The sequence below is a fragment of the Loxodonta africana genome, unplaced genomic scaffold (assembly GCF_030014295.1).
Source record: "Loxodonta africana isolate mLoxAfr1 unplaced genomic scaffold, mLoxAfr1.hap2 scaffold_31, whole genome shotgun sequence".
NCBI classification, from domain to species: domain Eukaryota; kingdom Metazoa; phylum Chordata; class Mammalia; order Proboscidea; family Elephantidae; genus Loxodonta; species Loxodonta africana.
The window spans coordinates 757,390-784,129 of NW_026975029.1; the positions used below are offsets into that span (position 1 = coordinate 757,390).

General features: G+C 42.1%; 2 long non-coding RNA genes across 2 annotated transcripts in view; both read left to right on the forward strand.

Moving 5' to 3' along the window:
- LOC135229465 (uncharacterized) overlaps nucleotides 1-26,740 on the forward strand; it is a 641,317-nt gene that overhangs the window by 344,187 nt on the left and 270,390 nt on the right. The window lies entirely within an intron of this gene.
- On the forward strand, nucleotides 8,617-12,790 carry LOC135229474 (uncharacterized). Its single transcript, XR_010320171.1, has 2 exons — nucleotides 8,617-9,481; nucleotides 12,553-12,790. It is a non-coding gene; the product is annotated as an uncharacterized LOC135229474 (long non-coding RNA).

Genomic DNA, 26,740 nt, shown 5'->3' on the forward strand with positions numbered 1-26,740 from the left:
CTTTTTTTTTTTTTTTATCATGATGTTGCTTATTGGTCCATTTGTGAGGATTTTTGTTGTATGTTGAGGTGTGATCAATCCATACTGAAGGCTGTGGTCTTTGGTCTTCATCAGTAAGTGCTTCAAGTACTCTTCACTTTCAGCAAGCAAGGTTGTATCATCGGCATAACACAGGTTGTTAGTGAATCTTTCTCTAATACTGATGCCCCGTGTTTGTTCATATACCCCAGATTCTCAGATTATTTGCTCAGCATACATATTGAACAGGTCAGTCGAAAGGATACAACCCTGACGCACACCTTTACTGACTTTAAACCACACAGCATCCCTTTGTTCTGTTCGAATGACTGCCAGTTGCTGTGTGTACAAGTTCTTCATGAGCACAATCGACTGTGCCAGAATTTCGCATCTTCGCAAAGTTATCCATAATTTTTTATCACCCACACAGTCGAATGCCTTTGCATAGTCAATAAAACAGAGGTAAACATCTTTCCGGTATTCTCTGCTTTCAGCCAGGATCCATCTGACATCAGCAATGATATCCCTGGTTTCACGTCCTCTTCTGAATCCAGCTTAAATTTCTGGTAGTTCTCTGTGCATATACTGCTACAGCTGATCTTCAGCAAAAATGTACTTGGGTGTGATATTAATGATACCGTTCGATAATTTCTGCATTCTGTTGGATCACCTTTCTTGGGAATAGGCATAAAGATGGTCGGCCAGGCAGCTGTCTTCCAAATTTCTTGGCATAGACAAGCGAGCACTTCCAGCACTGAATCTGTTTGTTGAAGCATCCCAGTTGATATTCTGTCCATTCCTGGAGCCTTGTTTTTTGCCAGAGCCTTCAGTGCAGCTTGGACTCTCTCTCGGCTCTGGAGGAAGGTCCTTCTCCTCAATCTTCCCATGGACTGGGAGCTTCTTAGCACAGGAAGCCCGGATCCAAAGCACCGTTTCTGCTCCCAGTGCTTCTTTCTTGGTGGCATGAGGTCCCCATTCTCTGCTGGCTTCCCTTTCTTTTTATCTCTTGTAAAAAAGAGAAAAAAGGATAAAAGGTGGTGCAGGCCAACTCCAGAGAAACTTCCTTTACACTGGATCACGGATATGACCTTAGTAAGGGTGTTATAATCCCACCCTAATCCTCTTTACCATAAAATTACAATCACAAAGTAGAGGATAACCACAAAATACTGGGAATCATGGCCTAACCACGTTGACGCATCTTTTGGGTGGACACATTCAATCCATGACATTCTGCCCAATGGTCTCCAAAAATTCATGTCCTTGCTACATGTAAGACACATTCACCCTATCACATCACATCACAGCAAAAGCCCTAAATCAACTCCAAGTCCAAAATCCACAAATTCTTCTTTACCTGTGAAATCTAGAATACAAGTTTGTTTGCTTCCAAAGTACAATGGCAAACCAGGCACAAACTAGATATTTCCATTACAAATGGGAGAAATTGCAGGGAAAGTAGTGATGACAGGAGTAAAGAAAGTCTATAGAATATATTCCATTAGCCCTCAAGGCTGGAAAATAATCCTCTGTTCTCTGAGAGGATTCACACAATGGCCCTGCCCTCCAGACTCCAGGTATTGGTCGCATTCTCTGGATTCTGAGTCGAGGCCCCTGGGCCCTGGGCTTTAGCTCCGACTTTCAGGCCCAGGCAATAAGACTTACCAAAATAAAATTAAAAACATACATAAATGGATGGAAAAGGTATAATATGCAAACACCAAACAAAAGAATGTTCGACTTGCTTTGCTCATACCAAATAACATAGGTTTCAGAGTAAAAGTATATTAGCATAAACAGACGGAGAATAAAAACAATAAAAGGGTTAATTCACCTAGAAAATATAATAACCCTATGGCAGCGGATTTTTTTTTTCTTTTCTTGGTTTAAAAGTCTATGTCTCTATTACGAGAGATTCAAAATACAATGAAAAAAAAAAACTAATGGGAGGAGGAGCCAAGATGGCGGACTCGACAGACACATCCTTGGCGCCCTCTTTACAACAAAGACCCGAAAAAACAAGTGAAAGAGTATATTTGTAACAAGCTGGGAGCCTTGAGCATCAAAGGCAAGCTTAGACAACAAACTGAGGGGTAGGGGAAGGAAGGGACCTTTCAGAAGCGGAGAGGAGTTGCCGGCCCTGAATCGTGGGGAGCCCTCAGGCACCATTCCCGGAGCAGCAGAGGTGGCAGCGGCGGGTGGGTCCTAGCGTTTGGCCGCAGTCTCCTCGGGGAGAAGCAGCAGCCACACAGCCCACTCACACCTCCAGAACCTGAACAGAAGGGCACTCTCCGCAAAAGCTAAGTACTTGCGGATATTTTACTGAGCCCCCCCACCCCCACGCCAGCTACAGCGGCTGAATCCCTAGGCCTGAGATAGACCCTGGTGAGCACCTGGAGCCGTCCTCCTGGCCTTGGGGAAGGAAAAAAAATGCAACTGGGGGGAAGAGGTAATTTGCTAGCTCCATTAACTGGGGAATCTCAGGACAGAAGCGACTCCCGTCCAGGCATAAACCGTCTGTGGACCTTGAGCACCTTTCCCTTCTTCATGGACCTGTGTGGGCCTATTTCGGGAGAATAGGCCCTTGTTGGCAAAGTCCAAGCATTTCAGCGGTGCCGTGGAGAGGTGGGCGTTTGATGTTTGACATTGCTTTGCCTATTAAACAGGGTCCTCACCTACCCACATCAGGGACCTGAGGACTGGTAGCTCCACTCAGGTCACCCAGCCACCCGCGACAGGGGTCCAAAGATAACTGGTACCTCCCACTCCTTACAACCTGAAACTTTGGGTGCCCATGGTCCGTCTGCAGGACCCACCCTCCAGCATGCTCTAGGGAACAGAGATGCGTTTTTCTCAGAGACACTTGGGGGTCAGTTCTTAGTCCCCTGCCTCGTTCAGAGCTTGAGCCTCTGCTGCAATCAGATACCGGTATCTACGCCAATCACCCCTGCCCCTCTAAGACTGCAGGACAGAGCCTGTACCACACACTTGATGATCAGCTACCTGGAAACCTGAGCTGAATTCATACAAGAAAACTGAATGGACTCCTAGACTGATATACCTGATAACACATCTAGCCAGCTGGAGACAGGACACCAGAGTTCCAAAGCTGAAAACAATCAAGCTAGCTCACTCAAGCAACCCATAGCGGTATACCAAAACAAAACAAAGCAAGCAGCTACGACACAGGAAGCAAGCATAAACTAAGACAATAACTTATAGATGGCTCGGAGACAACAGTCAATATCAAGTCAGGTAAAGAAACAGACCATGATCACCTCAACAGGCTCTCAGAACAAAGAATCCAGGGATCTTCTAGATGAAAGTGCATTCCTGGAATTACCAGATGCAGAATACAAAAGTTTAATATACAGAACACTTTAGGACATCAGGAAGGAAATGAGGTAATACACAGAACGAGCCAAGGAACACACAGATAAAGCAACTGAAGAAATTAGAAAGATTATTCAGGAACATTATGAAAAGTTTTATAAGCTGGGAAAATCCATAGACACACAACAATAAGGAATTCAGAAGATTAACAATAAAATTACAGATTTAGACAACTCCGTGGAAAGTCAGAGGAGCAGAATTGAGCAAGTAGAAGCTAAAATTTCTGAACTCGAAGTTAAATCACTTGGCACTAATATATTTGAAGAAAAATCAGATAAAAGAATTGAGAAAAATGAAGAAACCTTAAGAATCATGTATGTGGGACTCTATCAAGAGAAATAAGCTACGAGTGATTGGAGTACCAAACAGGGAGGGATAACAGAAAATATAGAGAAAATTGCTGAAGATTTGTTGGCAGAAAACTTTCCAGATGTTGTGAAAGATGACAGGATATCTATCCAAGATGCTCATCGAACTCCACGTAAGGTGGATGTTAAAAGAAAGTCACCAAGCCATATTATAATCAAACTTGCCAAAACCAAAGATGAAGAGAGAACTATAAGAGCAGTGAGGGATAAACAAAAAGTCACCTACAAAGACAGCCAATAAGAATAACCTCGGACTACTCGGCAGAAACCATGCAGGCAAGAAGGCAATGGGATGATAAATTTAAAAAATGGAAGGAAAAAAATTGCCTGCAAACAATCATATATCCAGCAAAACTGTCTCTTAAATATGAAGGTAAAATAAAGACATTTCCAAATAAACACAAGTTTAGGGAATTCCTAAAAACCAAACCAAAACTACACGAAACACTAAAGGGAGTTCTTTGGTTAGAAAATCAATAATATCAGGTATCAACCCAAGACTAGAACACTGGGCAGAGCACCCAGAAGTCAACCCAGACAGGGAAATCCCCCCCCCAAAAACAAAGCAAGATTATTTTAAAAAAGCCTAAAACAGGGCAACAGCAATGTTATTATATAAAAGAAGACAGCATTAAAATAATAAAGAGGGATTAAGAAATGTAATCATACACCTTCCATATGAAGAGGAAGGTACAACAATGCAAAGAAGTAAAAGTTAGTCTTAAATTTAGAAAAATAGGGGTAAATAATACGGTAGCCACAAAGGAGACAAACTGTCCTACTCATCAAAATAAAATACAAGGGAAAAATACAGACTCAGCAGAAACAATATCAACAACAACAAATATGAGGAAAGGACAATATAGAAAGATAATCTACTCAGCATATAAAATCAAGTGGGAAAAGAAACTATGAACAGCACACAAAAAAAGACATCAAAATGATAGTACTAAATTCATAAAAAAAAAAAAAAACCTACCCATAATTACCCTGCATGTAAATGGACTAAATGCACCAATACAGAGACAGACAGTGGCAGGATGGATTGAAAAACAAGATCCGTCTCTATGCTGCCTACAAGAGACACACCTTAGACTTAGAGACACACTTAACATCTACTCAATGGTAGAAAACTGAATTATTTCTGGCAGGAGAGACTCTGAAACCTGCTCTTGAACATACAGTAGCTACAACAAAAGGAAGAAATGATGAAATAAAAGAACTGAACAGAAGATTTCAAAGGGCGGTTTGAGACGACAAAGTATTATAAGGAAACTTGCAAAGACGAAGAGTTAGAAAAGCGCAATAGAAGAACACGTTCGGCATTTCTCAGGGTGAAAGAACTGAAGAAAAACTCAAGTCTCAAGTTCCAATATTGAAGGATTCTATGGGAAAAATATTAAACAATGCAGGAAGCATCGAAAGAAGATGGATGGATGGCATACAGAGTCACTGTTTCAAAAAGAAACAGCCAATATCCAAACGTTTCAGGAGGTAGCTAGGCTCAAGAACCTATGGTACCGAAGGAAGAAGTCCAAGCTGCACTGAAGGCACCGGTGAAAAACAAGGCTCCAGGAACTGACAGAGTACCAGCTGAGATGTGTCAATGAACGGATGCAGCACGGGAAGAGCTCGCTTGTCTATGCCAAGGAATTTGGAAGACAGCTACCTGGCCAACCAACTGGAAGAGATCCACACTTGTGCCCATTCCAAAGAAAGGCGATCCAATAGAATGTAGAAATTGTCCAAAATATCATGAATATCACACACAGGTAAAATTTTGCTGAAGATCATTCAAAAGCAGTTGCAGCAGTATAGTGACAGGGAATTGCCAGAAATTCAAGCCCAGTTCTGAAGAGTGCGTGGAACGAGGGATATCGTTGCTGATATCAGATGGATCTTGGCTGAAAGCAGAGAATGCCAAAAAGTCTTTTACCTGTGTTTTATTGACTATGCAAAGGCATTTGACTGTGTGGTTCATAACAAATTATGCACAATCTTGTGAAGAATGGGAATTCCAGAACACTTAATTGTGCTCATGAGGAACCTGTGCTCAGACCAAGACGCAGTCATTAGCACAGAACAAGGGGATACTATGAGGTTTTAAGTTGAGAAAGGTGTATGTTAAGGTTGCATCCTTTCACCATATTTATTCAATCTGTATGGAGGAAATAATTCAAGAAGATAAACTATAAGAAGAAGAAAGCGGGTATCAGGATTGGAAGAAGACTCATTAACAACCTGCAATAGGCAGAGGACACAACTTCTCTTGCTGAAAGTGAAGAGGACGTGAAGCAGTCACTGAAGAAAATCAATGACCACAGCCTTCACTATGAATTACACCACAACACAAAGAAAACAAAAAATCCTCACATATGGATTAATAAGCAACATCATGGTCGATGGAGAGAAGATTGAAGTTGTCAAGGATGTCTTTATACTTGGACCCACAATCCACGCCCATGGAAGTAGCAGCGAAGAAATCAATGACATATTGCATTGGGCAAATGTACTGCGAAAGCCATCTTTAAAGTGTTAAAAACCAAAAATGTCATTTTAAGGACTAAGGTGCGCCTGACCCAGGCCATGGTATTTTCAATCGTCTCATATGCATGCAAAACCTGGAAAATGAATGAGGAAGACTGGAGAGGAATTGATGCCTTCGAATTAAGGTCTTGGCCAAGAATATTGAATATACCATGGACTGCCACAAGAACGAACAAATCTGTCTTGGAAGAAGTACAGCCAGAATGCTCCTTAGAAGGAAGGATGGTGAGATTTTCTTACGCACTTTGGACATGTTATCAGGAGGCACTGGTCCCTCGAGAAGGACATCTTGCGTGGTAAAGTAAAGGGTTGGTGAAAAGAGAGAGACCTTTAAGAAGATGGGTTGACACACTGAGTGCAATACTAGTCTCAAAGATAGCAGCCTTTGTGAGGATGGCGCAGGATCGGCAGTGTTTCCATCTGTACAAAGGGGCGCCGTGAGTCAGAATCCACTGGATAGCACATAACAACAAAAACACAAGTAGATGAGTTGAACTGGGGGAATCACCACCCTGCATCCTTCAAGTCTTTGATGGTGGCAGTTATCTCTATAATTCCTCCAGGAATGCGGTACTGCTTTTGGTTTACTATTTTCCTAGATAGGCAGTTCTAATGGTTTCCCCTTGGCTTTTCCTACCATAATAGCCCTTACTCCACTTGTCTGGAATCCACAAAGGTAGTTCTGCAAGTTGTTGGGTATTCCAATTCCAATTATGTGTTTAGGAACTGGGGAAATCACTACGTGATGGATTCAGGGACCCACTGAATCCACTGTGAAATGAACCAGAGCTATGGCTCCATTAAGAACCTGACTTCCGTACAACCGCTTTCTGACCGGTGGGCCACAGTGACATCTAGGGTCTCCTGGATTCAGTGTCAGTTCAGAGGCAGTATCCAGTAATTCTTACGCTTGTACAGATCAAGTAACTACTCGATAGACTTCCCATCTATTTCACTCCTAGGGACACCATGACTAAGTAGCCAATGCCATGAGTCCATAGGAGTCAGGCTACTCTCATTACTGCTTTGACTCCACTGTCCATTATGTGAACCACACCTACCTTGTTCTTGTCCATTGAGTCACCCGCATGGCCCCTAACACCGTGGGGTCCAATCAGCCCCATTGTAGTTTGGTGTCTTAATTCAGTTAGGGCATCTCCCATTGTGAGATCTGACTTCCATAAAAGAACAATCACAGCAGTCTTCAAGGATGCTGGGGCTCCCTTCACAAATTTATTCCTCACCATTGCGGTAAAAGGTGTGTCCTCTGAGCATTCCATGTGTGGGTCTGTGGGTCTAAGCCGAGAAATCCACTCTAACATGCCAGTTTCCCTAAGCCTTTGGATACCTTCTTCTACTGTGAAATCAAGGCGGGTCTGGCACTTCAGCTGGGTTTAGTGTGGGCCACCGCTTAATCTGTGCTTCACTGAATCAGTCACATAAACTATTAAATCCTTTCCTAAGCTCTCTAGCTGAAACACTGGATGAAGGATCTGTGCTTAGTGGACCCATATCAATGAACTCAGGCTGAGGCAACTTTATGTTCCTTGCACCATTATCCCACACCCATAATAGCAATTCCCACACGTAGTCTCCAGGCTTTTGTTTGTATGTATTAGAAAAGTCAAGCAGTTCTTTTTCTTTTGGAGTGTAGTGTACCTCCCCCTGGATCACATTTTGTGCTTTACCTTTGAGGATAGCAGGGACTTCAGTCTAGTTATAGGCCTAGAAGCAACAATGGGTGTTGGGAATGTGTCTGGAGAACATTCAGCAATGTCTTGTAAGACATCTGCCTTAAGGGATGATGCCCCAGGCAGTGACTCAGACATCACCCTAGTGGACGACTGAGACAAAGGCTCTTCAGACACAACTGGGTTAATCTCAGCAGATGGGGGTCTGAGGGGCTAACAGTTTTCCTGGGGAGGGTGGTTTAGCAGCCAAACATGGAGTAATCCCTTCAGGCGGGAGCTGCTATTTGGTGATGGCCTTGCTATTCCTCAATGAAACTCATTTTCTTTCACTCCTAATAGAGTGTGGGATTTTGTTCTTCAACAACACAAACAAACAGAAAACATGACCAGAGCCTTTGCAGCAGCAAATTAGCTAGGAGAAGATTATAATGTAATGCTTTCAAGTTCTGATTTAAAGTAGAATTCTAACCCAGACAAAATGTGAGGGCAATCAAGGCATTTCCAGACAAGTAAGTAAGAACTTAAACATCTACTTGCAAGGCATGCACCTTGAGGAAACTGTTGGAGAAAGGAAATCAGCACAAAGGACTGATGAGAAAAAAAAAAAAAAAAAAGACTGTTTAGGCATAGAAAATAAAAACAGGCATCTGATCTGTCTGTAAAGAGACTAAAGTAACTCTAAGCGCTCAATGTAGTCTTTCACCTTAGGTTTGGCGTTGGCTGTCTAGCAGCTCCAGGTAAGCTTTCCCCCAGGTTCTACCTTCCTTCCCTAGGAATCAACCCATCACCATGAAGGAAATGAGTTGCTTTGCGGATCAAGCTAAAGAATGTGAAGACTTAAGGCAAACTTTTGGTATCAGCCTCCTCAGGTTTCTGACATGCCCAGCAAAGTGAGAGATCATGGAAACTCCTTGTTTCCATTCTCATCTGGAGAGCTAACATTCTGAGCAACGTGATTGTTAACCAACCAGTCTTGAGAATATCCGTCCTGTGGCTGCTTTGTAACCAAGGTGAAACCCCCTTGACCTCCTGTCTTTCAATTGTGTCTTGTAGCCAGTCAATCGGCTCACGTAAGCAATAATGACAACGATTGTGCTTTACTTGTCGCGTCTTTGATTGACCTTCGTCACTGTGAACCAACAAGAAAAACTGTAATTTTATTCTCCCCCTTCAGCACTCTGATTACTCCTGATTTGCCTTCTTCCCGTGAGATTCCGGAACGTCAGCCTGAGACTTTGCGATCTCCCACTGCCACGTCTCCGCTGCAATAAATCTCTTTCGATTTTACCTTAAGGGAGCTGGGAAGTCTTTTCTCTCCAACATTTTGGCGTAGTTAATCGGCAGGGTTTTTGGAGTTACCCTTCCCCCGGAGACCCGAAGACCTGAAACACGGGATTCCGGCACCAAGGGCCCCTTTGTGTGCCCCTCGCTGCAGCTTTTTCGGACCCTTCTGGCTGTCTGGGGGTAAGTGCTCCCGAAAAGCAAACTGTGCATTTCCCCGTGGCTCTGTTGAGAATCTAGCCCCGAACTATTTCGGTGCAGCTTTTGCGGAGATTAACCGAAGTCGTTTCTCTGCTCCCGGTTTTTCTTTTTCTCCTTCACGGTGGAATCAGCCTGTAAGCTTGTTGGAACTTCGCGTTCCACCTTTACTGTCCTCGGGAGCCTGTTACAACGTTGGGTTTCCAATTGCGTTCCCAGACTGCCACCTAGTGGCTTCATCTTGTGAAGTGTGGTCCTGATCATCTTTCTTTCTTTTCTCTTGGCTGATTATCCTTTGAACAGCTGTTTGCTGTGGCGTTTTGGGGTTTCGGATCTGGAAGAGCGCAGGGCAAAGCTCCTCATGCGCTTTTGGTAAACCCTGAAAGTGTTACATTTTAAGTGTGTCCTTTGAACTTTCTGTCTTTTGTTTCCGGATTCCAGTCACAGTTTGAACACTTTGGAGCTTGACGAGTCTGCCATCTAGTGGACGAAAATTATCATTCTTCGCAGGAACCTTTTTTCCTTTTGTTTTTCTAAGGCTCCATTTTGGCTTAGATCACCTGGTTGCCACTTGGTAGTGCTTCCTAAGATAGGGAACAGCGCTTCTAAAGACCATAAAGCATTCCCTTCTGGGACTCCCGTTTGATATACGGTCAGGAATTATGGCGCCAATTCAGTTCAGTACCCTCAAAGACGGCCTGCACTTATCAAGGAAAATAGTACTGATCAATGCCTATGTTATGGCAGTTCTGAACTCACTAAGTTAACTTTTCTGTGCAGCAAATTAAAAAAAAAAAAAAAAAGACCCAAACCTAGTGTCCTCGAGTCAGACTCATAGCGACCGCATAGGATAGAGTAGAACTTCCCCATAGCTTCCAAAGAACACCTGGCGGATTCGAACTGCTGACCTTTCGGTTAGCAGCAGGAGCACTGAACCACTAGGCCACCAAGTTTTCCAAGAGAATAAAACCAATAAAAGCTCCCAGATTAACCGGACCCAACGGAGGGCCTATTTTAATTGTTTTTTGGAAGCTTTCAAATGGCAAAATGACAGCAAATTTCCTTCATTATAAGATGTTGTATCTAGACAAGCAGAACTGATTAAGGAATCGCAAAGACACTGCCTCAGCAGAACTTCCTTATCATGGAAAAGAGGAAGGGGTTCAAGAGGAAAGGACCAAACCTCCAGTTGAAACCAGCCCCATAGCTGAGATGCCTTTTAAGGTGAAATACCCCAAAACTGGAGGTGGACAGCCTGAGGTTACTGGTGCCTCCTGGTCTAAGGCCAAACTTCACACCATTCTTAGAGTTCCCCAGCCTGTGTGAAGATCCTCAGAAATTTAAGGAAGAATTTAAAATTCTGGCAGAAACTTATGAGTCTGGTCCAGGTGATCTATATAACTTGTTACACATGTTGCTAGGACCTGGGGGTGCTCAAAGGTGGTAGGAAGAAGCTAACCGGAAAGAACCTGAGAAATCATTGTCCATCCAACCAAACGTCTCAGGTACTGATTTGGTAACTCAGACTATACCTCTTACAACAAAATTAACCAAATGTTTTACAAAGATTTTTTCCTATAAGATTGTTTGGGCTAAAGTTCAAGCTTGCAAGCAGGAACAGGGTGAGAATGTTTATCACTACAGACATCGCTTGACCAGACTTTTTATGGAGAATTCAGGGTTGAACCTAGAAGAAGAGGAAAACAGGGTAACTTTTAACACCATTTTTGCAGAAGGATTACAGCTAACTCAGGGTGTAGTCCTTTACAAAAATGGTTTTAGTTAGCTGACTTAGTTAAATGACATCAGTTAAATTTAGAGAATGCGAAAACTTCCCTATACACCACCGTAGCCTACAATTAGCCAAAACCTTAGAACAGAAACTGAGCTGAAAACAAAGGCTCGACAAAATAAATCTATGTCTTTCCAATTACAACAAGTAGAGTTTCCCGGACGCAATCAGAGATTGAAACTTCAATTTAGGAACAGGTCCAGGGCTCCTGGGTCTGGAGTTCCTGGGGTCCACTATTTTTGTAAGAAGTCTGTACATTTTAAGAAGAACTGTCTTAAATTAAAAAGTCAGTCTGCTGGTATAGGATAGGCACAAAGACCAGTGGAATAGAATTCAGAGTTCAGAAATAAACCCATACACCTATAGCCAGTTGATTTCTGACAAGGGTGCTAAGTCCATTCAAAGGGGAATGAATAGCCTCTTCAATAAACGGTGCTGGGACAACAGGATCCCATATGCCAAAGAATGAAGCTGGACCCCTACCTCACACCATATATGAAAATTAACTCAAAATGATTACAGAATTTAAAGAGACATTTCTCCCAAAAGAAATAAAACTCTTAGAAGAAAACAGAGTTAAAACTTCAAAACCTTTTTTTGACAATGAATTCTCTGATACGAAGCCAAAAGCGTGAGCATCAACAACAAAAAATAAACTGGACTTCATCAAGTGAAGTTTTTTGTTTTTTTGTACGTCGAAGGATTTTATCAAGAAAGTGAAGAGATAACCTACAGAATTGAAGAAAAAAAAATGCAAACCAAATATCTGATAGGGGATTCATATCTAAAATATATAAAGAACTCCTACAAATCACCAAAAAAAAAAAAAAAAAAAGAGATGAACAACATGTTATGGGTTCAATTGTGTCCCCCCAAAATGTGTGTCAACTTGGTTAGGCCGTGGTTACCGGTATTGTGTGATTGTCCACCATTTTATCAGCCTTGTGATCTTCATATGTGTTGTAAATCTGACCTCTACGATGTTCATTGGAAACCCTGGTGGTGTAGTGGTTAAGAGTTGCGACTGCTAACAAAAAGGTTGGCAGTTCTAATCCACTAGGTGCTCCTCGGAATCCATATGGGGCAGTTCTACTCTCTCCTATAGGGTTGCTATGAGTTGAAATCTACTCAAGGGCAAGGTTTTTTTTTTTTTTTTTCCAATGATGTTAATGTGGAAGGGTTAGAGGTAGTTATGTTAATGAGGTAGGACTCAACCTACAAGATTAGATTGTATTTTGAGTGAATCTGTTTTGATATATAACAGGGAGAAGGGAGCAGAGAGACTGGAGGACTTCATTACCACCAAGCAGAAGAGCCAGGAGCATTTGCTTTGAACCAGGGGCCCCTGCACTGAGAAGCTGCTAGATCTGGGGAAGACTGATGACAAGGACCTTCTCCCAGAGCCAACAGAGAGAGAAAGACTTTCCTAGGAGCTGACGCCCTGAATTCAGACTTCTAGTCTCCTAGACTGTGAGAGAATAAATTACTCTTTGTAAAAGCCATCCACGTGTGGTATTTCTGTTGTAACAACACTAGATGACTCAAATAAAACATGGGTAAAGAACTTGAATAGACATTGCTCCCAAGAAAAATATACAAATGTCCAATAACCACATGAAAGTATGCTCAATATCTTTTGTCATTGTTGCTGTTGTTGTTAGGTGCCCGTGAGTCAGTCAGTTCCAACTCATAGTGACCCTACGAACAACAAAAGAAAACACTGCCTGGTCCTATACCATCCTCACAACCACTGTTATGCTTGGGCCCATTGTTGCAGCCACTCTGACAATCCATCTCATTGAGGGTCTTCTTTCTTGCTAATCCTCTACTTTAGCAAGCATGATGTCCTTTTCCAGGGACTGATCCCTCCTGATAACATGTCCAAAGTAAATGAGACTTAGTCTTGCCATCTTAGCCTCCAAGACGCATTCTGGTTGTACTTCTTCCAAGACAGATTTCTTTGTCCTTTTGGCAGTCCATGGTTTATTCGATACTGTTTGCCAAAAGCATAATTGAAAAGTATCAATTCTTCTTTGATCTTCCTTATTAATTGTCCAGCTTTCACATGCATATGAGAAGATTGAAACACAATGGCTTGGGTCACACACACCATAGTCTTCAAGGCAACGTCTTTGCTTTTCAACACTTAAAGAGTGTTCTAAGTTTTTTTTTTTTTTTTGCATCAGATTTGCCCAGTGCAATCCGACATTTGATTTCTTGACTGCTACTTCCATGGGTGTTGATTGTGAATCCATGTGAAGCGAAATCCTTGACAATTTCAATCTTTTTTTTTTTTTTTATCATGATGTTGCTTATTGGTCCATTTGTGAGGATTTTTGTTGTATGTTGAGGTGTGATCAATCCATACTGAAGGCTGTGGTCTTTGGTCTTCATCAGTAAGTGCTTCAAGTACTCTTCACTTTCAGCAAGCAAGGTTGTATCATCGGCATAACACAGGTTGTTAGTGAATCTTTCTCTAATACTGATGCCCCGTGTTTGTTCATATACCCCAGATTCTCAGATTATTTGCTCAGCATACATATTGAACAGGTCAGTCGAAAGGATACAACCCTGACGCACACCTTTACTGACTTTAAACCACACAGCATCCCTTTGTTCTGTTCGAATGACTGCCAGTTGCTGTGTGTACAAGTTCTTCATGAGCACAATCGACTGTGCCAGAATTTCGCATCTTCGCAAAGTTATCCATAATTTTTTATCACCCACACAGTCGAATGCCTTTGCATAGTCAATAAAACAGAGGTAAACATCTTTCCGGTATTCTCTGCTTTCAGCCAGGATCCATCTGACATCAGCAATGATATCCGTGGTTTCACGTCCTCTTCTGAATCCAGCTTAAATTTCTGGTAGTTCTCTGTGCATATACTGCTACAGCTGATCTTCAGCAAAAATGTACTTGGGTGTGATATTAATGATACCGTTCGATAATTTCTGCATTCTGTTGGATCACCTTTCTTGGGAATAGGCATAAAGATGGTCGGCCAGGCAGCTGTCTTCCAAATTTCTTGGCATAGACAAGCGAGCACTTCCAGCACTGAATCTGTTTGTTGAAGCATCCCAGTTGATATTCTGTCCATTCCTGGAGCCTTGTTTTTTGCCAGAGCCTTCAGTGCAGCTTGGACTCTCTCTCGGCTCTGGAGGAAGGTCCTTCTCCTCAATCTTCCCATGGACTGGGAGCTTCTTAGCACAGGAAGCCCGGATCCAAAGCACCGTTTCTGCTCCCAGTGCTTCTTTCTTGGTGGCATGAGGTCCCCATTCTCTGCTGGCTTCCCTTTCTTTTTATCTCTTGTAAAAAAGAGAAAAAAGGATAAAAGGTGGTGCAGGCCAACTCCAGAGAAACTTCCTTTACACTGGATCACGGATATGACCTTAGTAAGGGTGTTATAATCCCACCCTAATCCTCTTTACCATAAAATTACAATCACAAAGTAGAGGATAACCACAAAATACTGGGAATCATGGCCTAACCACGTTGACGCATCTTTTGGGTGGACACATTCAATCCATGACATTCTGCCCAATGGTCTCCAAAAATTCATGTCCTTGCTACATGTAAGACACATTCACCCTATCACATCACATCACAGCAAAAGCCCTAAATCAACTCCAAGTCCAAAATCCACAAATTCTTCTTTACCTGTGAAATCTAGAATACAAGTTTGTTTGCTTCCAAAGTACAATGGCAAACCAGGCACAAACTAGATATTTCCATTACAAATGGGAGAAATTGCAGGGAAAGTAGTGATGACAGGAGTAAAGAAAGTCTATAGAATATATTCCATTAGCCCTCAAGGCTGGAAAATAATCCTCTGTTCTCTGAGAGGATTCACACAATGGCCCTGCCCTCCAGACTCCAGGTATTGGTCGCATTCTCTGGATTCTGAGTCGAGGCCCCTGGGCCCTGGGCTTTAGCTCCGACTTTCAGGCCCAGGCAATAAGACTTACCAAAATAAAATTAAAAACATACATAAATGGATGGAAAAGGTATAATATGCAAACACCAAACAAAAGAATGTTCGACTTGCTTTGCTCATACCAAATAACATAGGTTTCAGAGTAAAAGTATATTAGCATAAACAGACGGAGAATAAAAACAATAAAAGGGTTAATTCACCTAGAAAATATAATAACCCTATGGCAGCGGATTTTTTTTTTCTTTTCTTGGTTTAAAAGTCTATGTCTCTATTACGAGAGATTCAAAATACAATGAAAAAAAAAAACTAATGGGAGGAGGAGCCAAGATGGCGGACTCGACAGACACATCCTTGGCGCCCTCTTTACAACAAAGACCCGAAAAAACAAGTGAAAGAGTATATTTGTAACAAGCTGGGAGCCTTGAGCATCAAAGGCAAGCTTAGACAACAAACTGAGGGGTAGGGGAAGGAAGGGACCTTTCAGAAGCGGAGAGGAGTTGCCGGCCCTGAATCGTGGGGAGCCCTCAGGCACCATTCCCGGAGCAGCAGAGGTGGCAGCGGCGGGTGGGTCCTAGCGTTTGGCCGCAGTCTCCTCGGGGAGAAGCAGCAGCCACACAGCCCACTCACACCTCCAGAACCTGAACAGAAGGGCACTCTCCGCAAAAGCTAAGTACTTGCGGATATTTTACTGAGCCCCCCCACCCCCACGCCAGCTACAGCGGCTGAATCCCTAGGCCTGAGATAGACCCTGGTGAGCACCTGGAGCCGTCCTCCTGGCCTTGGGGAAGGAAAAAAAATGCAACTGGGGGGAAGAGGTAATTTGCTAGCTCCATTAACTGGGGAATCTCAGGACAGAAGCGACTCCCGTCCAGGCATAAACCGTCTGTGGACCTTGAGCACCTTTCCCTTCTTCATGGACCTGTGTGGGCCTATTTCGGGAGAATAGGCCCTTGTTGGCAAAGTCCAAGCATTTCAGCGGTGCCGTGGAGAGGTGGGCGTTTGATGTTTGACATTGCTTTGCCTATTAAACAGGGTCCTCACCTACCCACATCAGGGACCTGAGGACTGGTAGCTCCACTCAGGTCACCCAGCCACCCGCGACAGGGGTCCAAAGATAACTGGTACCTCCCACTCCTTACAACCTGAAACTTTGGGTGCCCATGGTCCGTCTGCAGGACCCACCCTCCAGCATGCTCTAGGGAACAGAGATGCGTTTTTCTCAGAGACACTTGGGGGTCAGTTCTTAGTCCCCTGCCTCGTTCAGAGCTTGAGCCTCTGCTGCAATCAGATACCGGTATCTACGCCAATCACCCCTGCCCCTCTAAGACTGCAGGACAGAGCCTGTACCACACACTTGATGATCAGCTACCTGGAAACCTGAGCTGAATTCATACAAGAAAACTGAATGGACTCCTAGACTGATATACCTGATAACACATCTAGCCAGCTGGAGACAGGACACCAGAGTTCCAAAGCTGAAAACAATCAAGCTAGCTCACTCAAGCAACCCATAGCGGTATACCAAAACAAAACAAAGCAAGCAGCTACGACACAGGAAGCAAGCATAAACTAAGACAATAACTTATAGATGGCTCGGAGACAACAGTCAATATCAAGTCAGGTAAAGAAACAGACCATGATCACCTCAACAGGCTCTCAGAACAAAGAATCCAGGGATCTTCTAGATGAAAGTGCATTCCTGGAATTACCAGATGCAGAATACAAAAGTTTAATATACAGAACACTTTAGGACATCAGGAAGGAAATGAGGTAATACACAGAACGAGCCAAGGAACACACAGATAAAGCAACTGAAGAAATTAGAAAGATTATTCAGGAACATTATGAAAAGTTTTATAAGCTGGGAAAATCCATAGACACACAACAATAAGGAATTCAGAAGATTAACAATAAAATTACAGATTTAGACAACTCCGTGGAAAGTCAGAGGAGCAGAATTGAGCAAGTAGAAGCTAAAATTTCTGAACTCGAAGTTAAATCACTTGGCACTAATATATTTGAAGAAAAATCAGATAAAAGAATTGAGAAAAATGAAGAAACCTTAAGAATCATGTATGTGGGACTCTATCAAGAGAAATAAGCTACGAGTGATTGGAGTACCAAAACAGGGAGGGACAACAGAAAATATAGAGAAAATTGTTGAAGATTTGTTGGCAGAAAACTTTCCAGATGTTGTGAAAGATGACAGGATATCTATCCAAGATGCTCATCGAACTCCACGTAAGGTGGATGTTAAAAGAAAGTCACCAAGACATATTATAATCAAACTTGCCAAAACCAAAGATGAAGAGAGAATTATAAGAGCAGTGAGGGATAAACAAAAAGTCACCTACAAAGACAGCCAATAAGAATAACCTCGGACTACTCGGCAGAAACCATGCAGGCAAGAAGGCAATGGGATGACAAATTTAAAAAATGGAAGGAAAAAAATTGCCTGCAAACAATCATATATCCAGCAAAACTGTCTCTAAAATATGAAGGTAAAATAAAGACATTTCCAAATAAACACAAGTTTAGGGAATTCCTAAAAACCAAACCAAAACTACACGAAACACTAAAGGGAGTTCTTTGGTTAGAAAATCAATAATATCAGGTATCAACCGAAGACTAGAACACTAGGCAGAGCACCCAGAAGTCAACCCAGACAGGGAAATCCCCCCCAAAAAAAACAAAGCAAGATTATTTTAAAAAAGCCTAAAACAGGGCAACAGCAATGTTATTATATAAAAGAAGACAGCATTAAAATAATAAAGAGGGATTAAGAAATGTAATCATACACCTTCCATATGAAGAGGAAGGTACAACAATGCAAAGAAGTAAAAGTTAGTCTTAAATTTAGAAAAATAGGGGTAAATAATACGGTAGCCACAAAGGAGACAAACTGTCCTACTCATCAAAATAAAATACAAGGGAAAAATACAGACTCAGCAGAAACAATATCAACAACAACAAATATGAGGAAAGGACAATATAGAAAGATAATCTACTCAGCATATAAAATCAAGTGGGAAAAGAAACTATGAACAACACACAAAAAAAGACATCAAAATGATAGCACTAAATTCATAAAAAAAAAAAAAAACCTACCCATAATTACCCTGCATGTAAATGGACTAAATGCACCAATACAGAGACAGACAGTGGCAGGATGGATTGAAAAACAAGATCCGTCTCTATGCTGCCTACAAGAGACACACCTTAGACTTAGAGACACACTTAGCATCTACTCAATGGTAAAAAACTGAATTATTTCTGGCAGGAGAGACTCTGAAACCTGCTCTTGAACATACAGTAGCTACAACAAAAGGAAGAAATGATGAAATAAAAGAACTGAACAGAAGATTTCAAAGGGCGGTTTGAGACGACAAAGTATTATAAGGAAACTTGCAAAGACGAAGAGTTAGAAAAGCGCAATAGAAGAACACGTTCGGCATTTCTCAGGGTGAAAGAACTGAAGAAAAACTCAAGTTCCAATATTGAAGGATTCTATGGGAAAAATATTAAACAATGCAGGAAGCATCGAAAGAAGATGGATGGCATACAGAGTCACTGTTTCAAAAAGAAACAGCCAATATCCAAACGTTTCAGGAGGTAGCTAGGCTCAAGAACCTATGGTACCGAAGGAAGAAGTCCAAGCTGCACTGAAGGCACCGGTGAAAAACAAGGCTCCAGGAACTGACAGAGTACCAGCTGAGATGTGTCAATGAACGGATGCAGCACGGGAAGAGCTCGCTTGTCTATGCCAAGGAATTTGGAAGACAGCTACCTGGCCAACCAACTGGAAGAGATCCACACTTGTGCCCATTCCAAAGAAAGGCGATCCAATAGAATGTAGAAATTGTCCAAAATATCATGAATATCACACACAGGTAAAATTTTGCTGAAGATCATTCAAAAGCAGTTGCAGCAGTATAGTGACAGGGAATTGCCAGAAATTCAAGCCCAGTTCTGAAGAGTGCGTGGAACGAGGGATATCGTTGCTGATATCAGATGGATCTTGGCTGAAAGCAGAGAATGCCAAAAAGTCTTTTACCTGTGTTTTATTGACTATGCAAAGGCATTTGACTGTGTGGTTCATAACAAATTATGCACAATCTTGTGAAGAATGGGAATTCCAGAACACTTAATTGTGCTCATGAGGAACCTGTGCTCAGACCAAGACGCAGTCATTAGCACAGAACAAGGGGATACTATGAGGTTTTAAGTTGAGAAAGGTGTATGTTAAGGTTGCATCCTTTCACCATATTTATTCAATCTGTATGGAGGAAATAATTCAAGAAGATAAACTATAAGAAGAAGAAAGCGGGTATCAGGATTGGAAGAAGACTCATTAACAACCTGCAATAGGCAGAGGACACAACTTCTCTTGCTGAAAGTGAAGAGGACGTGAAGCAGTCACTGAAGAAAATCAATGACCACAGCCTTCACTATGAATTATACCACAACACAAAGAAAACAAAAAATCCTCACATATGGATTAATAAGCAACATCATGGTCGATGGAGAGAAGATTGAAGTTGTCAAGGATGTCTTTATACTTGGACCCACAATCCACGCCCATGGAAGTAGCAGCGAAGAAATCAATGACATATTGCATTGGGCAAATGTACTGCGAAAGCCATCTTTAAAGTGTTAAAAACCAAAAATGTCACTTTAAGGACTAAGGTGCGCCTGACCCAGGCCATGGTATTTTCAATCGTCTCATATGCATGCAAAACCTGGAAAATGAATGAGGAAGACTGGAGAGGAATTGATGCCTTCGAATTAAGGTCTTGGCCAAGAATATTGAATATACCATGGACTGCCACAAGAACGAACAAATCTGTCTTGGAAGAAGTACAGCCAGAATGCTCCTTAGAAGGAAGGATGGTGAGATTTTCTTACGCACTTTGGACATGTTATCAGGAGGCACTGGTCCCTCGAGAAGGACATCTTGCGTGGTAAAGTAAAGGGTTGGTGAAAAGAGAGAGACCTTTAAGAAGATGGGTTGACACACTGAGTGCAATACTAGTCTCAAAGATAGCAGCCTTTGTGAGGATGGCGCAGGATCGGCAGTGTTTCCATCTGTACAAAGGGGCGCCGTGAGTCAGAATCCACTGGATAGCACATAACAACAAAAACACAAGTAGATGAGTTGAACTGGGGGAATCACCACCCTGCATCCTTCAAGTCTTTGATGGTGGCAGTTATCTCTATAATTCCTCCAGGAATGCGGTACTGCTTTTGGTTTACTATTTTCCTAGATAGGCAGTTCTAATGGTTTCCCCTTGGCTTTTCCTACCATAATAGCCCTTACTCCACTTGTCTGGAATCCACAAAGGTAGTTCTGCAAGTTGTTGGGTATTCCAATTCCAATTATGTGTTTAGGAACTGGGGAAATCACTACGTGATGGATTCAGGGACCCACTGAATCCACTGTGAAATGAACCAGAGCTATGGCTCCATTAAGAACCTGACTTCCGTACAACCGCTTTCTGACCGGTGGGCCACAGTGACATCTAGGGTCTCCTGGATTCAGTGTCAGTTCAGAGGCAGTATCCAGTAATTCTTACGCTTGTACAGATCAAGTAACTACTCGATAGACTTCCCATCTATTTCACTCCTAGGGACACCATGACTAAGTAGCCAATGCCATGAGTCCATAGGAGTCAGGCTACTCTCATTACTGCTTTGACTCCACTGTCCATTATGTGAACCACACCTACCTTGTTCTTGTCCATTGAGTCACCCACATGGCCCCTAACACCATGGGGTCCAATCAGCCCCATTGTAGTTTGGTATCTTAATTCAGTTAGGGCATCTCCCATTGTGAGATCTGACTTCCATAAAAGAACAATCACAGCAGTCTTCAAGGATGCTGGGGCTCCCCTCACAAATTTATTCCTCACCATTGCGGTATAAAGGTGTGTCCTCTGGGCATTCCATGTGTGGGTCTGTGGGTCTAAGCCGAGAAATCCACTCTAACATGCCAGTTTCCCTAAGCCTTTGGATACCTTCTTCTACTGTGAAATCAAGGCGGGTCTGGCACTTCAGCTGGGTTTAGTGTGGGCCACCGCTTAATCTGTGCTTCACTGAATCAGTCACATAAACTATTAAATCCTTTCCTAAGCTCTCTAGCTGAAACACTGGATGAAGGATCTGTGCTTAGTGGACCCATATCAATGAACTCAGGCTGATGCAACTTTATGTTCCTTGCACCATTATCCCACACCCATAATAGCAACTCCCACACCTAGTCCCCAGGCTTTTGTTTGTATGTATTAGAAAAGTCAAGCAGTTCTTTTTCTTTTGGAGTGCAGTGTACCTCCCCCTGGATCAGATTTTGTGCTTTACCTTTGAGGATAGCAGGGACTTCAGTCTAGTTATAGGCCTAGAAGCAACAATGGGTGTTGGGAATGTGTCTGGAGAACATTCAGCAATGTCTTGTAAGACATCTGCCTTAAGGGATGATGCCCCAGGCAGTGACTCAGACATCACCCTAGTGGACGACTGAGACAAAGGCTCTTCAGACACAACTGGGTTAATCTCAGCAGATGGGGGTCTGAGGGGCTAACAGTTTTCCTGGGGAGGGTGGTTTAGCAGCCAAACATGGAGTAATCCCTTCAGGCGGGAGCTGCTATTTGGTGATGGCCTTGCTATTCCTCAATGAAACTCATTTTCTTTCACTCCTAATAGAGTGTGGGATTTTGTTCTTCAACAACACAAACAAACAGAAAACATGACCAGAGCCTTTGCAGCAGCAAATTAGCTAGGAGAAGATTATAATGTAATGCTTTCAAGTTCTGATTTAAAGTAGAATTCTAACCCAGACAAAATGTGAGGGCAATCAAGGCATTTCCAGACAAGTAAGTAAGAACTTAAACATCTACTTGCAAGGCATGCACCTTGAGGAAACTGTTGGAGAAAGGAAATCAGCACAAAGGACTCTGTTCTACTCTACTCTACTCTACACCATTCTGCTCTGCTCTACCCTTTTCTACTCTATTCTATTGTATTCTTTCCCTTCTCTTCTACTGTGTTCAATTCTACTCTATTCCATCCTACCCTAACGTAATCTATTCTACTGGATTCGATTCCACACATTTCGATGCGATTTGGCTCCAATCGGCTCCTTTCCACTCCATTCATCCCCAATCGGCTCAAATCGGTTCGATTCAGCTCTAATCAGCTCCATTCGGCTCTAGTCAGCTCTAATAGGCTCTATGCAGCTCTATTAGACTCTACTCAACTCTATTATCTCTTTTCGACTCCATGCTACACCATTCTACTCCATCCTACTCTATTCTCTATTGTATGCTATTGTACTCTACCCTACTCTAGTCGATTGTAATCGATTTGATTTGATTTGATTTGAATTGATCAGATTCAATGCAATTCGACGGGATTCGACCCGATACGGCACGATTCCACGGGATTCGGCGTGATTCGTCTTGATTTCTATCAGTTTACCTCTTTTTGGCTGTATTTGGCTCTATTCGGCAATTGAATCTGCTTCTAAGACAAAGGTTTAGTCTGTCATTAGAATAAGATTCCTGAGTCAAAAACCAAACCATACGACTTTTAAGAAAAAACTAAGGTTTTTTTAAGATCTTTGGGTTAAATAACTATTGTTTCTTGGTAACTTATGATAAACTCCTGACAAGTTTGAAAGCCACAAAAATTTTCATAAAGAAAAAGTGCTAAAAAAGTTTATTTAATATGACATAAATTACACGGAACATGTTTTTAAAGTCGTAAGAAGTGCCTGATTCTTTCTTTTTGGGTTGTTGCTAACTTGGTTGATTTATCTTTGGAGTTTAACACCATTAAAAGCCAATGGTTTCACTGCACAATTCACATCATTTACCTATGAAGTGATTTTTGTTGCTGTTCAGGTATTTAGAGCCTTAACGGTCTTGGTATATTCTTGATATATCCTGACTGCATGGTGTTGTGTCTCAATATTATGCGCTACACCTGAAGTTCTTTAAAAATATGGTTAATGGTTTGTAACTGATTTCTGTCAGGTCTTTCATCATCAAGGATTATGTATTACCAATTAAACATGGCCATATTAAGTTTTGTCAGCTGCAGATAAGTTTTTACTTACTGATTTCCTGAAAACACTTGACCAAAATATCTAAACTAAAGGGCACTATGGGTTTTATGTGAGAATACTCCTGATGCTTTAAGGTCCGACTTTCTGGAGATAAGAAATCATATTCCTCTTTTCTCCTAAATTATCTAACTAGTGGGTTTAAATATTGTAACTCTTGAACTAAAGGTTCTTGTTGACAAACTTAACAAAGTTGTGGATATCATGACCAGAAAGGTGTCTGAAATTTGCGCCATGATTTTACAAATTAGAATAGCAATCTTGGGTTTGGCAGAATGTTGAGGCACATGAAAAACAGTTACTGATGCTGCTTATGCGTGAACAAACACCTCAGGAAATTTGTTTCCTTGGTTCAAAGGCCTTAGAGTCATGGTTTTGAAACAGGCTGCTCAGCCATATTTTGAACCGTACCTGAGCCATTTTTTCTCTTCTTTCTTCTTTCTCTTCTTTCCCTCCCCCCAGCCCATCCTTGCCGCCAAGTAAGATCCTGATGTTAGCTCCCCAAATGATTAAGTGTTAACCAATGTTTCCTGTAAGTCTGTGGAAAACAAGTGATATTGATCTAAGCCTGTCAAATAAGACGAAGGATGGCGCCAGCTACCCCCTGAGCTGATGGGATAATGGCAGGAAAAGGTCAACAGGTTTGAGATCGGACCTCCTAAACCAAACAAGAAAAAGAGCGCACATTCCACAAGTCCCTAAAACTTATGGCCCCTTTTCCCTTTAAAACCCGAACCCATTGATAGTCTAGTGAGACAGACGACTTTAGGAGGAGATCATTCCCCCGTCTCCATATACCGGTATATCTAATAAAGCTCTTGCTACCCACCTCACCCCGTCTCAAGAATTGGCTCTCTGCGGCAGGCGGCTCTAACTCGTGAAATTGCGGTAACAGCTTCAGTGGTGAATTCAGACAATTAGCCTAATGTTAGTGTTTCTGTTCTACCTCCTGATTTGCTGGAAGGTGCGTGAGATCTTAAAAACAGATAGTATTGAATAGTTTTTTTAACTTTTATTGAGCTTCAAGTGAACGTTTACAAATCAAGTCAGACTGACACATATAATTTTATATACACCTTACTCCCTACTCCCACTTGCTCTCCCCCTAATGAGTCAGCCCTTCCAGTCTCTCGTGGCAATTTTGTCAGCTTCCAACCCTCTCTATCCTCCCATCCCCCCTCCAGAAAGGAGATGCCAACACAGTCTCAAGTGTCCACCTGATACAAATAGCTCACTGTTCATCAGCATGTCTCTCCTACCCACTGTCCAGTCCCTTTCATGTCTGATGAGTTGTCTTCGGGAATGGTTCCTGTCCTGGGTCAACAGAAGGTTTGGGGACCATGACCGCCGGGATTCCTCTAGTCTCAGTCAGACCATTAAGTATGGTCTTTTTGTGAGAATTTGGGGTCTGCATCCCACTGATCTCCTGCTCCCTCAGGGGTTCTCTGTTGTGCTCCCTGTCAGGACAGTCATCGGTTGTGGCCAGGCACCATCTAGTTCCTCTGGTCTCAGGATGATGTAAGTCTCAGGTTCATGTGGCCCTTTCTGTCTCTTGGGCTCTTAGTTATCGTGTGACCTTGGTGTTCTTCATTTTCCTTTGAAAGGTGGGTTGAGACTAATTGATGCATCTTAAATGGCCGCTTGTTAGCATTTAAGACCCCAGAAGCCACATTTCAAAGTGGGATGCAGAATGTTTTCATAATAGAATTATTTTGCCATTTGACTTAGAAGTCCCCTTAAACCATGGTCCCCGAACCCCCGCCCTTGCTCCGCTGACCTTTGAAGCATTCAGTTTATCCCGGAAACTTCTTTGCTTTTGGTCCAGTCCAGTTGAGCTGACCTTCCATGTATTGAGTATTGTCCTTCCCTTCACCTAAAGCAGTTCTTATCTACTAACTAATCAGTAAAAAACCCTCTCCCTCCCTCCACCCCCCCTGCTCGTAACCACAAAAGTATGTGTTCTTCTCAGTTTATACTATTTCTCAAGATCTTATAATAGTGGTCTTATACAATATTTGTCCTTTTGCCTCTGACTAATTTCGCTCAGCATAATGCCTTCCAGGTTCCTCCACGTTATGAAATGTTTCACAGATTCGTCACGGTTCTTTATCGATGCGTAGTATTCCTTTGTGTGATTACACCATAATTTATTTAACCATTCGTCCATTGATGAACACCTTGGTTGCTTCCATCTTTTTGCTATTGTAAACAGAGCTGCAATAAACATGGGTGTGCATATATCTGTTTGTGTGAAGGCTCTTATTTCTCTAGGGTCTATTCCGAGGAGTGGGGTTTCTGGGTTGTATGGTAGTTCTATTTCTAACTGTTTAAGATAACGCCAGATAGATTTCCAAAGTGGTTGTACCATTTGACATTCCCTCCAGCAGTGTATAAGAGTTCCAATCTCTCCGCAGCCTCTCCAACATTTATTATTTTCTGTTTTTTGGATTAATGCCAGCCTTGTTGGAGTGAGATGGAATCTCTTCGTAGTTTTAATTTGCATTTCTCTAATGGCTAATGATCGAGAGCATTTTCTCATGTATCTGTTAGCTGCCTGAATATCTTCTTTAATGAAGTGCGTGTTCATATCCTGTGCCCACTTCTTGATTGGGTTGTTTGTCTTTTTGTGGTTGAGTTTTGACAGAATCATATAGATTTTAGATATCAGGCGCTGGTCAGAGATGTCATAGCTGTAAATTCTTTCCCAATCTGTAGGTGGTCTTTTTCCTCTTTTGGTGAAGTCTTTAGATGAGCATAGGTGTTTGATTTTTAGGAGCTCCCAGTTATCCGGTCTCTCTTCGTCATTTTTGGTAATGTTTTGTATTCTGTTTATGCCTTGTATTAGGGCTCCTAAGGTTGTCGCTATTTTTTCTTTCATGATCTTTATTGTTTAGGTCTTTGATCCACTTGGAGTTAGTTTTTGTGCATGGTGTGAGGTATGGGTCCTGTTTCATTTTTTTGCAAATGGATATCCAGTTATGCCAGCACCATTTGTTAAAAAGACTATCTTTTCCCCAATTAACTGACACTGGGCCTTTGTCAAATATCAGCTGCTCATATGTGGATGGATTTATATCTCGGTTCTCAATTCTGTTCCACTGGTCTATGTGTCTGCTGTTGTACCAGTACCAGGCTGTTTTGACTACTGTGGCTGTATAATAGGTTCTGAAATCAGGTAGAGTGAGGCCTCCCACTTTCTTCTTCTTTTTCAGTAATGCTTTGCTTATCCGAGGCTTCTTTCCCTTCCATATGAAGTTGGTGATTTGTTTCTCCATCACATTAAAAAATGACATTGGAATTTGAATCGAAAGTACATTGTATGTATGGATGGCTTTTGGTAGAATAGACTTTTTTACTATATTAAGTCTTCCTATCCATGAGCAAGGTATGTTTTTCTACTT